Here is a 14,192-nt window from a genome sequence, read left to right as displayed (position 1 = left end):
AATATAAAATCAGATATGCACAGTGGCAAAAGTAGATAGAAAGGGGATATACATGCCGTTCTAAAGGACCATGATGGGATTTCAGCAGAACATTTAATCTACTTCCATCACTTATCTTAGAGTTCAGATATAACATTATGGGAGCACATATAAAAAAAGATAAGCTATAAACTTAGCCATGACTCAGTTGAGTCATTACTGGGTTATTTAAAAGACTGTTCAATCAGTGGACAGAGGATTTATTGTGAACCTTTTGACTGCTACAAAAGATATAATAGTAAAAGAACATATGCTCCTCTAATGTGACAGTAGTTGTGCAGGGGAATCTGGACTGTTGTGTCAATGGAAACATTCCTGTTCCTGGTTGTGGTGCTGATGCGGCTCCTGATAAGCCTTCTGCCCTGCTACTGACTTCTGCATGGTCAGTCAATTATCCATTAGAGATGGGAGAGCAGTTCATTTCAGTTTACATTTGAATGCAAACCTACCTAACTTCCAATTCCCGAAACAATAGGTGAACTGAAATGCAGCTATACTTCAAAATTTGAACTTCTTTTCTTTTGATGGTGGGGTAATTTTGCTTCTTCATACAAAAAAAAAGTGCAAAAATGCATATATTCTGGGAAAGTGTGCATAAAATACATATATTCATAAAACTATAACATGCAAGAAGGCATTATATTAGGGGGAAATGCATATAAAAAAAATCACATCTATTGGGAGAAATGAACACTAGAATGCTCGTGAATTTCCCTGAGGACTTCAAACACAAGCACACACACACACACACACACACACAGAGAGAGAGAGAGAGAGAGAGAGAGAGAGAGAGAGAGAGAGAGAGAGTGTAGTGGGAAAGTTGCAAAGTGAATTTAAGGCTGGAATAAATGAGAAACAGTGAGGAGCCAAATTGACAGAGTTATCCATTTCTGTTATTTGTGTATTTCCTACGAATATCCATGTACAAATGTACACGCATAGGCTCTGTTCCTTTACCTTTACCTTTACCACAGCCTAAACAAACTTACAGGGTACACACAACTAATGGTTTCAGACGCACAACATAATTGTCCCTATCATGCCATACAAGGGAAACACCCCCCCCCAATACTTTTGATCATAGGTTTATGCAGTGCTTTTTTTCTTTAAAAAGGTACTCTCATTTTCACTCAAGAAAATCACCATTTTGTAATTCAAATCGGGGAAAATAAATGAGTAAATGGACAAAAGTACAAAGATTCACAAAATGTTTAGGGGTAGGCGTACCCCTGCATCCTCCCAGAAAAAAGCACTGGGTTTATGTTTTGACCATGTAATCCTATGTATGTAAGTCCCATTGAGTTAAATAAGACGTAAAGGTAAAGGGACCCCTGACCATTAGGTCCAGTCGTGACCGACTCTGGGGTTGCGCGCTCATCTCGCATTATTGGCCAAGGGAGCTGGCGTACAGCTTCCAGGTCATGTGGCCAGCATGACAAAGCCGCTTCTGGCGAACCAGAGCAGCACACGGAAATGCCGTTTACCTTCCCGCTGTAGCGGTTCCTATTTATCTACTTGCATTTTGATGTGCTTTGGAACTGCTAGGTGGGCAGGAGCTGGGACAGAGCAACGGGAACTCACCCCGTCACAGGGATTCGAACCGCTGACCTTCTGATCAGCAAGCCCTAGGCTCTGTGGTTTAACCCACAGCGCCACCTGGGTCCCTTAAATAAGACTTACTCCCAGGTAAATAGATATAGGATTGCAGCGTAACAATGCCAGTCTATATGTATCTATTTAAAAGTAAGCGCTCAATAGGTCCTAGCCCCAGGCAAGTGTGCACAGGATGGTAGCCTAAGTGAAATGTCCATTAAAGTAATATTTTTGACATTTAAAGATGTTTTGCTTCATTTCTGACCTTTCATTTCTTGGCATTTGCCCCTTGATTCTAAAAGGTCAACAGGTCAGGGGAGGAACCATTGTCGGATCTTTGTGGGACTGTGCCCTCTCTGCCTCCTTCCAAATTGATCCTTGGAGTAGTAAATCTGCCTGGACTCATTCTAGCCATTGGAATAATTTCCCATGAGCACTCCTCATCTGCACAGGCCTTAATCAGAGAACTTGCATTATGGCAAGCAAGCTGAACATCTCTGATATGTCTTGAGTTTTAGATATTAGAGGATCACCTTCTCTGAACCTGTCCATCAGCTTTGAAGTTCAAGCCAAGGCACTTCCCTGAACATCTTCATCTCCAGAAGTCAGGCGAGACCTGTTAGAGAGAGGGGTTTTTCTGTGATTATGCTCCAGTTGCAGAATTAGGACTGTGCACTAGATTTAGCCAAAGTCTGAATCCTACATCCATCCTGTATGCCTGACTCTTTACTGATAATCATATTACTCTGTGTCCAGTGGAAACTGTTTGAATCGCTCTTAGGTGAGCTGTTGTTGATGATCTTCAGTAGTTTCAAAAAGAATTTTTAATCATATAGGTTGTTGTGGAAGAAAGACAGGAATAAAATACTTAAATAAATTAATTAAAGTGTCCAAATGCTAAAAAGTTTTTAGTTGCTTAATGATGGGGTTTGAAATTGAGCAACTCATAAATTTTCTTATTACCCAGGATCTCAGTATAGGCACATATTTAAAGTTATTTAATAGAAATCTGGAAGAACTTAAAACAGTGTAATCAAGGCTATTTTAATATTTGATATGCTATTATAACAACACACCAAAGAAATGTGTCTTAAAAAGATTAATATGCCCCCACACTTACTCTGCAGATTACAATTCCCCTTGATCAACCAATGAAAGCATCCGTTGATTAATTTACCAATTAAATCAATAAAAGCTCAAGGCCCTACAACTAGCTGAATTTATTAAATTGGCAGTCCTGCATTACTGAAAGTTTCCCTAATGACTCTCCAACAAGAAGAAGTCATGTTGCTGAGAAGACAAGAAAGGTTCAGATTGTAAAAATCAACTCTCCCCCATCAGCATCAAAAAAACAACAGTGAGGAATTCACTGACAGCTCTGGTGTATGAGTAACTAGGGATACATGCCTTTGGTTTATTCATTTCCACATTTTTATTTCAGTTTTCTCCCCACTTCAAATAGAATTTTGCAGACTTAGCTTTGTGCCTTTCCACCTATGGCTGGGTGTGTGTGTGCGTACATCATTTTGACAGAGGCTTTGTGTGCTTTCTGACTTTGACGCTCTCTGAAGTTGCTCCTATCTGATGCAGTGACTCCAAACTGCCTGTGATCATAGGTTCCCGGGTCTCTTTGGAAGAAGAAGCCTTCTGTCACACCTTGACGAGCAAATGGAGGAAGATTCACAGGACTGGTAATATGAACCCTTAGAAATCAGGAGATAAAACTATCCTAACTCGGTGTTCCCTATAGCTTTAAATGCCACTGGTTATTCCGAACCACTAGAATTGTATAAACTACTGTATCAATAATATTCTGCAGAGATGGAGAAGTTTCTGTTGGTCTCCAACTCCCAGCATGGCCAATGTTTAGGGTTGATAAAACTTGTGTTTTGACAAAATGTGAACGGCCCACAGGTTCCCAATTTTTATATAATGTATAAGAAACTGCACGGCTAGGTAAAATTCCTACATTAGGAAAAATATTTATTCAAGTTGGCACCCCTGATGTCAAGTTAGCATAAGGCAAAACAAGCGATGAACCTGAGGGTCAAAATTTTGTTACATATATTACAAGAAAGGAACCAGTAGAAGGCGGCTATTGAGTGACACAGACGTGAAAAGGTTAATAAAAAAGGCGGGGGTGGCAGTGAAACTTAAGTTGAAATCCAATGGCCTTTGTGGGCATCCCAGGAGCTATGGTGTTTGTTTGTTTGTTTGTTTGTCCAAGGGAATAGAGCAGGAGTGGAAACCAGAACACAGGAGTGGAGAACCTTTTTCAGTCCAAGGGTCCACATGGCAGAGGCAGAAGTGGACAGAGAAATTGGTGTAAATTTTACCTTTCTACTATAGGCTTGTACAAACCCACAACACAGGCATACACTTCAGTCCTCCAGTTAGGCAGGTAAGAAGCATTATCAGAGTTCAAGGGCACATTCTAGCCACATTCTAGCCAGACGAAAATACTCAATGAGGGTGCATTTGGGGAAGGTGAGTGTGTGGCACTGTGGTCTAAACCACTGAGCCTCTTAGTCTTGCTGATCAAAAGGCTGGCGGTTCGAATCCCCACAAAAAGGGTGAGCTCCCGTTGGTCTGTCCCAGCTCCTGCCAACCTAGCAGTTCGAAAGCATGCCAGTGCAAGTAGATCAATAGGTACCGTGTTTCTCCGAAAATAAGACACCGTCTTGTATTTATTTTTCCTCAAAAAACAACAACAACACTATGACTTATTTTCAGGGGATGTCTTATATTTTTCCTCCTCCTGCTGCTGCGGCCGGCATTGCTGCTGCACCTATCACTATGTCTTCTTTTCAGGGTATGGCTTATATTCCTTGAATGCTTAAAAATCATGCTATGGCTTATTTTATGACTACGTCTTAACATAGGAGAAACAGGGTACCGCTGTGGCAAGAAGGTAAACGGCATTTCCGTGTGCTCTGGTTTCCGTCATAGTGTTCTGTTGCGCCAGAAACGGTTTAGCCATGCTGGCCACATGACCCAGAAAGCTGTCTGTGGACAAACGCTGGCTCCCTCAGCCACAACCCCATAGTCACCTTTAACTGGACTTAACAATCCAGGGGTCCTTTTCCTTTACCTTTACCTTTACCTATAGAGAATACTGGAGGACCACATTTCACCTCTGATCCTGAGGTTCTCCACTAGGTGGACCAATGGTCTAACTTGGTGCAAAGAAGAGATTGTGGGGTGTGACTGGGGAGACTCCCAACGGCCAGACTGATAGGTCCTGAGTGCTGTATTTGGCCCTTGACAAACAAGAAAGATTCTCCTGTTGCAGAATCTCAAAAGCCCATTATGCTGCTGATCTGTCTTCATCCAGTGCTCCTTCTGTTTTCATGCTCCTACATCAGATTGAGGTTGGGGGGGGGGGGAGAGAAGGCATGCTGGAAGTGTACCAGAAAAGGATGAGGATCTATAGAGGTTTTTGTCAACCTGCTGCTGCTGGTTCAAAACATTTGATCTACAGGGAGCCCACCAACATAGGAGATTTAGGATTCTTGCTCTGTGTTTGCAGTCATGGGATTGTTGTCTATCACACGACGGTGTATGTTTACATTCCACAGTGTGGGAAGTGAGAGAGACAGCATGTTTTGGGGGGAGGTTCAAAAGGTATCCACATGGTGCTCAGAGAACAATCTGCACCTAAACATTGGCAAGACAAAGGAGATGGTGTTGGACTTTGGGATGAAGATAGGGGAGCTAGCTCTCTTGTATATCAGGGGGGCTGTGTGGAGAGAGTCTCTTCCTTTAAATACCTGGGAGTCCATCTTAGTGTAGACCTAACTTGGAAGGTCAATACAGCCCAGGTGGTTAGGAAGGCCCAACAGAGACTTCATTTCCTTAGGCTCTTGCGAAAGAACAAGGTTGGACAGCAACTGATGATTTCCTTCTATCAGTCCATGATAGAAAGTGTTCTCTCATACTGCATTATGGTGTGGTATGCTGGTTTGTCAGCCATGGACAGAGAGTCCCTACGGAGGGTGGTGAAGACAGCACACGATATCATGGGCTGTCCCCTGAGTCCGCTAGATGTTATCGCGGGAGACCATTGCCTCAGAAGAGCGAAAAACATTCTCAGGGATGACTCACACCCTGGCCAGCACCTTTTTTATCTCCTGCCCTTGGGCAGGAGATATACAGTGGTGCCTCTACTTATGAATTTAATGCGTTCTGAACACACATTCGTAAGTAAAAAAAATTGTAAGTCGAATCCCATAGGAATGCATTGGGAGAAAAAATTCGTAAGTCGAAGCAACCCTATCTAAAAATTCGTAAGTAGAAAAAATCCTATCTAAACCGCATCCAAGATGGTGGATGGAGCTCCATTCGTAAGTAGAAACATTCGTAAGTAGAGTTATTCGTAAGTAGAGGTACCACTGTAGAAGCATAATAAGCCGCACCAACAGGTTAAAGAACAGTTTCTACCCATGGGCCGTGAGGCTGCTGAATGGAAGACAGCGACATTGCAGCTGACGTTCGGGGTTGATGGTCGTACGACAACACACAGAGTGTAACAAAGACTGAGAGATTGTGGAGTGGGGGGTGGGGGGCTCGTTTAATCTCACTGTAAACAATTGGTATAGTGACAATAAAGTATGTGTTTATTTTATTATTTTATTTACTGTGTTCCGGAATGTAGGACTATTGTCCTTTGTTTCTTTCTGTTTTTGCTGTCTGATGAGAAAGAGGAAGGAGCTAAGTCAGAATGCTCCGAGTGTATTATATGTAAATAAAAGTAGATTAGCCAACATGCTGAGCTATTGAGTCTGTTACGCAAACTGTTAACACTCTGCAGGTTCCGTAAGTGTGCTGATGTCAGTTGGCATCAGTCGCTGTGATGTTCGGACTGGAGAAAGCTTTGGAAGTTCCCGAACGACAGACCAGGAGGGAGAGAACATGCCAGTCGGGCATGTGTCTCTGCCAGGGTCCTACACGTGAGTAGGACGATCCTAACAGAACTGTGTCAACCTTGGAGGTGGTGTAGTTTGTTTCCCTTAAGCAAAAGGGGGGCTGGAATGGGGGTGTGAGGAAAAATGCTGCCCTTTTTACTCTGCTTATGCAAGCCCAATAAGGGGGGGGGGATTCAGTGGTTCCTCCATCTTTGGGCCCCTCTTATGCTTCCCTCTTTGAATTGCTCTGCAATTATTTGTACTTGCTTTCACTGTAGAATACATTAAAGAGATTCCCACTCACCAAACTTTGTCTTCAATGACTGTACATAAAGAGCTATTTCAAATAGAGGTGACACAAAAAAATGAAGTCATAGAACTAATTAACAAATTTAAAAGTTATAAGCCACTGGAGCCAGATGGTATTCAGCTGAGAATTCTAAAAGAACTTAAATGTGATGCTATTGATTCCCCCCTCCTTGCTAAAATATGTAATTCATTACTAAAATCTGCCTCTCACCAGAGGAATGAAAATGCATAGGGATCTGCGTTATACTGGGCCAAACCACTGGCCCATCTTTATGGGCTGGTAGTAGCTCTCAACAGTTTCAGACAGGGGACATCCCCAGCCCTATCAGTTTGATCCCATAACCATTTTCAAAAGACCAGAAATAATGCAACACACACTACTTATGTGTATGCTGGAGTCTCAGAGCGTGTTGCAACTCACTCCCCTAGATTTTTCTTATTTGTTTATTGGCACTGTTTGGTCTCAATGGATTCTTATGTCTCTTAAGATCAGATCACTGAAATTCCAGCAGCCACAGGAGGTTGTGTTTTATAGAAAATCAAAGACTGGCTCAACCTGGTTTCTGCTGTTTGACTCCCCCCTCCCACCCTTTTCATCCAATCACAGCTGCTTCCTCTGCTATGTCCCACCCCCACCCTTAATTAAATGATTGCAGCCCTTTTTGTGGATTATGAATAAATCTTCATTTGTTTTCTTTATTATCATTCGATCTGCTTTTCTTAATTGTGTAAATGTTCCCCTAAGGCAGAAAAGCAATATCGTTCAGACATAGCAGGCCTTTTTGTTAAGAATAGTCAATTTGATTAAGATCACTGTCAATATGATGAATGTAAATGCTCTCAGTTGAGCTGCCCAATAACTTGGAATTGGCATTGTGGTATTTCTGTCGGAAGGACCGAAACGATAAATTCAATTGTGCATCATGTTAACGCAGCCAGCGCTTTCCCTTCCTCTTAAGAAACAATGTAAATACTTTGTCTCCCACGGCTTCTAAATCACAGATAATTAAGCAATTGCACTTTTCCCTGATCAAAGCAAGTGTTATGAATGGGGGAACGGGTGACACAGTGAATAATAAAATAACCTGTCCCAAAGTATGGCAATAAGAACAGAGAATGTCATTCCGCCTCTCGAGGGGAGGGCAAATTTGCCACACCCTGCTCCCCTGGAAGAGGAGGAGAGTTAGTTTCTCCCATCGGACATACCTGCCAAGTTGCTGTCAGAGAAATAAGGGACCGGCCGGAAATAGCAGACCGGAAGTAGCGCTGCCGCCATTTTGGAACTGGGCGGAGCATGCTCAGAAGTAACTTTTGATGCTGCTTTGCCTAGTTCCAAAATGGCCGCCACGCAAGAATAAACCAGGGAAAAACAAAAAAATCCGTTTTTCCAGCTAGGAACAGCTGGGAAAACGGGGATTTCCCAGGGAAAACGGGAGACTTGGCAGCTATGCCAGTGGAGGCTTTTGGCACAGCACTTGGGTGTTTTGCCTGATAGGGAAGATGATAGCAGTCTCTATACGCCAGCTCCAACCTGGACTCTTCCCTCTTCTTGGTTTGGTGCCCACCCTCCTGTAAGTAAGAAGGCAGACTAAATTTGGTTGGTCAGTGCCCCATTCATCCTAATGGACAGACTCTACTGCTAGTATCTTCTTCTGAGCTCATCTGAGAACTGTGCACTTGCTGAGTGTGTTTTAGCTTTTCAGACAATATTTCAGTACTGTTCTCTTTTAAAGTAAGAAGACCAGTTACTTTTTTATATATAGAATGAACAACTTTTGGGGAATATGATAGGAAGCCCCCCAACTACAGGAAGTCTCAGCTGTGTATATAATGGAGTTTTGAAACAGTGCAGGCACCCAAGATGGCTGTATTTGTAGAATGAAAGAGAGGACACTCACAAACACCCATTGCACCACAAAACGAAGATAAGCCCAAGAAAAATCCTGCGCCATGTGTATGAGAATACCGCAGAACATTTTTTCTCCCATTTCATACTTTTTGAATGCAGTTTGTTTTCTCATTAATTGATGAAGAAAACAAGAATGGGCTTGTTTTTGTTTTCTTAGTTCATCACTGAAGTGTCTGTAAAATGGTAGGCTATGCACCGCGTGGTGCCTTAGTGGGAATGTGTATTCATTGCATTACAGTAGAGCAGGCATGGGGAAACCTTAAGCCAGTGGCTGAGCTTCATGCTCCTGCACCAAGGGGGGGGGGGGGCAGAGAGCAGGTGGGGGCAGAGCTGGCACTCATCCTGGGGGCGTGCTGCTCCGCCCACAGGGGCATGACGGGCATCCTGGGGGTGTGGTGCGCCGCCTGTGTGCCACAATGGCACCCTACTGGAATCATGCTGCCGGGGGCGGTGCGCTCCACCCTCACTCCTCTTCCTCTGCCACTGCCTTAAGCCCTCCCAATGTGGCTGGAAGGTCCCCTCTTCCCTGCTCATTGGACAATGCTCCATCTTATCCTTTCCCTCAGGCAGCAAAATGTCTTAGGCAGGCCCTGACAAAACAGGGAGCCAGAAAACCTTATTCATTGATTATTTAATTTATATAGTGCTTAATGCATTACAAATATCTATGTGCAGTGTACATAAAACTGAAGCAATGTCACAGACAAACAAAATATTAAAAAAATATGCACATACGTATAAAAATATAACGTTAATAGTCACACACACACACACACACACACACTCATTTTCCTTCTGAAACACCGTCCCTCCCAGTTTCTGGGTTCTCACCCAGGGTCCAAACAAACTCTCAGCTCACCCACAAAAGTCTCGCAGCAGGAAGAGTTCCTGGAAGCAGCGGATATCACCCTAGTCTTTCATACCCTACAATATCCCACTAATCAAAATCAAGACACTCATTTTTTGGTCCTGAGCTCTTGTGGGAGTCAGATTACTCGATTTCAGCAAGGCCTTTGACAAGGTGCCCCATGATATTCTTGTAAAGAAGCTGGTAAGATGCGGGCTAGACATTTCAGTGGATTCAGTGGATGTGTAACTGGGAGACCGACCGAACCCAAAGGGTGCTCATCACTGGCTCCTCTTCATCCTGGAGAGTAGTGACTAGTGGGGTGCCACAGGGTTCTGTCTTGGGCCCAGTCTTAGTCAACATCTTTATCAATGACTTGGATGATGGGCTTGAGGGCATCCTGATCACGTTTGCAGATGACACCAAATTGGGAGGGATGGTTAATACCCCAGAGGACAGGATCACACTTCAAAATGACCTTAACAGATTAGACAACTGGGCCAAAGCAAACAAGATGAATTTTTACAGGGAGAAATGTAAAGTACTACACTTGGGGGGGGCACAAATACAGGATGGCTGACACCTGGCTTGAGAGCATTACATGTGAAAAGGATCTAGGAGTCTTGGTGGACCACAACAGTATGATGCAGCAGCTAAAAAAGCCAATGCAATTCTGGGCTGCATCAATAGGAGTATAGCATCTAGATCAAGGGAAGTAATAGTACCACTGTATTCTGCTCTGGCCAGACCTCACCTGGAGTACTGTGTCCAGTTCTGGGCACCACAGTTCAAGAAGGATACTGACAAGCTGGAACGTGTCCAGAAGAGGGCAACCAAAATGGTCAAAGGCCTGGAAACGATGCCTTATGAGGAACGGCTTAGGGAGCTGGGTATGTTTAGCCTGGAGAAGAGAAGGTTAAGGGGTGATATGATAGCCATGCTCAAATATATAAAAGGATGTCATATAGAGGAGGGTGAAAGGTTGTTTTCTGCTGCTCCAGAGCAGCGGACATGGAGCAATGGATTCGAACTACAAGAAAGAAGATTCCACCTAAACATTAGGAAGAACTTCCTTACAGTAAGAGCTGTTCAGCAGTGGAATTTGCTGCCAAGGTTTGTGGTGGAGTCTCCTCCTTTTGAGGTCTTTAAGCAGAGGCTTGACAGCCATATGTCAAGAATGCTTTGATGGTGTTTCCTGCTTGGCAGGGGGTTGGACTGGATGGCCCTTGTGGTCTCTTCCAACTCTATGATTCTATTATTCTACTTTCACCAAAGGAAGAGATAAATAGCGTGTATGTGTGTGTGTTGGCCCATAGCTCTGGCATGAGCTAGCTGACTCACATTGGACTCACACTGGACCAAAAACCAGGACATTCTGGGACCCAGTCAGAAGCTGGGGTCGCTTCTGCAATTCTGGGATGTCCCACTCAAATCAGGGCGGTTGACAGGTATGGTCTCTCTATCTACATTTGCTTTTTATGAGCAGATCCAAGGACGATGGTACTTCCTTAGGCTGCTGTTTCCCCTTCAGCTTCACTCTCCACATCCAGGTATGGCAGGTTTATAGATTTCCTTCCTTCCTTTTCTTGGTATAACCCTTTGTAGAATTAATTCCCAAATGCAACCTTTTTCATGTTACATATCAACAACTTCAAAAGTAAAAAAAAACTACTACGGGGAAACAATAATATTTAAAAAAAACTGAGAAACAATTATAAGTATTCATCATCTGCCTGAACAGTCCAATTCTCTATGGCAGGAGCTGTTCTGTCCTCCTGGCCTGGATGTTGTCACAAGCTCTGCTCCTCGATATGATCTGCAGGGGTGGGGCAAGAGAGCATCAGGAGAGGAGCTGCTCTTTTATCAAGGGGAAAACAGACATAACTGTCACTAAAATTGGCTGTAACTTTAAGAACTTGTGTTTAAACCTCATATGCCAAGTCTTTTTAGATTGTGAGCCTGAGGGCCAAGGACTAATTTAATACTGGTATTTGTAAGACCTTTTTGGCTAAAGGGTGGAGTATAAATTTTGTAAATAAATACCCAATAATAAACAGTATTTCGAGATATCCCGCAAACAGTAAAAATGACGTCATGTGTTTACAAAGCTCTCTACCTCTCATTTTTCCTTTTAAGTTCGTCCAATTTTATAAGTTTTGACATTTGTATGATAACCAAACTTTAACAATCCATTCTTTAATTGCAGGGGCTTGAATACTGCACTTTTTCTTTGCAATTATCATCTTGTCTGCTGTCAGAAGATGAATGATTAATAAGTGGTTTCAGCTCCAGACACAGTGTGTGAAAGTACACACCATTTCTTTATTTTCAAATAAATGTATACAATTTGTTTGTCCACTCTAAATTCTGTGTTAGGGATCATCAGGAAAAGGATGAAAAGGAAAAGAGCCAATTTTCTAAAGCTTATATGTAAATTTATGATGTGACCACAATCACAATTAGAAAGCTGCCCTAAACTGATCAGACCATTAGCCCATCTAGCTCAGTATTGTCTACACAGACTGGTAGCAGCTCTCTGGGTTTTGAAACAGGAAATCTCTCCCAGCCCCGCCTGAGAATGTCAAGGATCTAACCTGGGACCTTCTGCAGCCAAAGCAGATAGATGCTCTACCACTGAGCTGCAGCCTCCCCCCTATTTTCTCTTATTTTCTCATACTCGTTTTCACTCACTGAACATGTATCAGATTTAAAGACCTTAAACCTGAGCACTGCATCTCCTAGATGAGCTACCTTCCCAGTTTGATGAGCCACATCTGCCCTTCGCTTCCCTCTACAGCACATACAAAAATTGTCTTCTTGACCATCGGACCCACTATTGATCTTGTCTGCTCAAACCACCAGAGCCTGTCTTTGCATGGAGGGGAGGTCTCTAACTTACCAATGGTTTGAGACCCAACATTTACCCTGGTTTAGCTGGCCAGTCAAAGCCATTCCTGGGGTGTGTCCACTGCCTCATGCTGACAGCTTCTAGGAGCCACAGGTGAAAGCTGAGTGCAGGGTGGGGACCAAAGGTGGACAAATCACCTTGTTTTGCTTTAGTTTTTGCTTTGAGTTTGGTTAGGAATTCCTTGGAACACACTGTTATGCAGTGCCTGAGTTCTGCTCTCTGAGCCTATACCAAAGGAGACCACTTTAGGAATCTATTCTTGCCACCAGCTGTTCACCACTGAAATAGCCCAGGGGAATCTGGTGCCTGAAACTGTCCTATAAAGACTTTTCTTCCCTCCTTCTAGGAAATGTAGCATCCCCATTCTGATCTACTCTCTACCTATTGTCTATCACTTTCTCCTTTTCCCAGACAGTGTTGTACTATCCCAACTATCCCATGGGACAGAGGGACATCGATGAATGATAATCCAGCTTTTACCTTGGGTTTTAATAGGTTTAATAGGTTTTATTGGTAACCATATATGTAATGTATTTTTGTTAGTGTTTGTCCTTTTGATGCTATGGCCTGTTGGCTACGCAAATAAAGTTTGATTTGATTTGATTCCCAATCTCCTGCTCAAATTTGACTCACTGTAGGCAAGCCAGCCTGACATCTATTGCCTTCCCTTCACCATATTTGGTATTAGGTCCCTCCAACTACAGTACTGCCTCTTGAAGTTAACCTAAAGTTGTTGGGTCAGTCTGTACGCTGCCTGTATAGCCAACTTTTTATTTATGCTTTTTAAAAGGAATGACAATCAACCTCCTTCTGTTTCTATAAGCTTTGATCTCTTGCTTGATTAGTAATCCTCCCCCCCCCCCCGGATACTAGTCTGAATATGTGTAATTTGCCCCATGGTGTTCTGTGACTTAAAAGCTCAAGACCTGAATATAATGTTGCCAATCGGGTACATATGTACATGGAGTTCTGTGTACATGTGTAGACAAGGACACACAGTAAGTGTGGGGAAACAATGAAGAAAGAGGAAGTAGATGAAGCTACTCTGCCGCTTCAAAACAGAAGCAGCCTTCCAACTTTTGCCATTCCTAAAAACAGAGATGCAAACTTGTAGGGAGGAGGCAGGAATTTAGTTGCTCAGAATCAAGCTAAACTGCTGTATTGGGTAGAATCTAGCTAAAACTAAACACAGGGACTTTTAGCAGCTCAGTGGAACTCCTCCCCCTCTAATTTATATAGCCTGTAACTCTTCTCTGGGTTGGGGGAACTCTGGAAGAGATTTAGGGGCTCATAGGGGTAGTGGGGAGAGGGTGGGGAAGTGTCATTCCACAGATAAAAGTCATTGCACTGTTTCATTTTACACCATCCATTATTCAATGTTTGCAAAAACCTTGTTTGTTCAGCAAGCCTCCCAAGACATGTAATTTTAGTATGTGCTTTTGACATGTGCTTTTAGCTGTTATAAATGTTTTTAAATTACTGATATTATATGTGTGTGTGTGTGTGTGTGTGTGTGTGTGTACATGAAAAACCCACTGCCAGGTATTCTGGTCAATGCTCTGCCCACATTTCTGTCTCTTTTTGTAGTTTCAGTCAAGTGACCTTTCTGTTGCTTTCTCTCTGGGCTCATTTATAGTCTCCAGAAGACCTTTGCTGTCAACTCACCTGCTTGTCTCTCCTTCC

The sequence above is a fragment of the Zootoca vivipara genome, chromosome 15, assembly GCF_963506605.1.
Source record: "Zootoca vivipara chromosome 15, rZooViv1.1, whole genome shotgun sequence".
In the NCBI taxonomy this organism is placed as follows: domain Eukaryota; kingdom Metazoa; phylum Chordata; class Lepidosauria; order Squamata; family Lacertidae; genus Zootoca; species Zootoca vivipara.
This window is presented reverse-complemented; position numbering follows the sequence as displayed.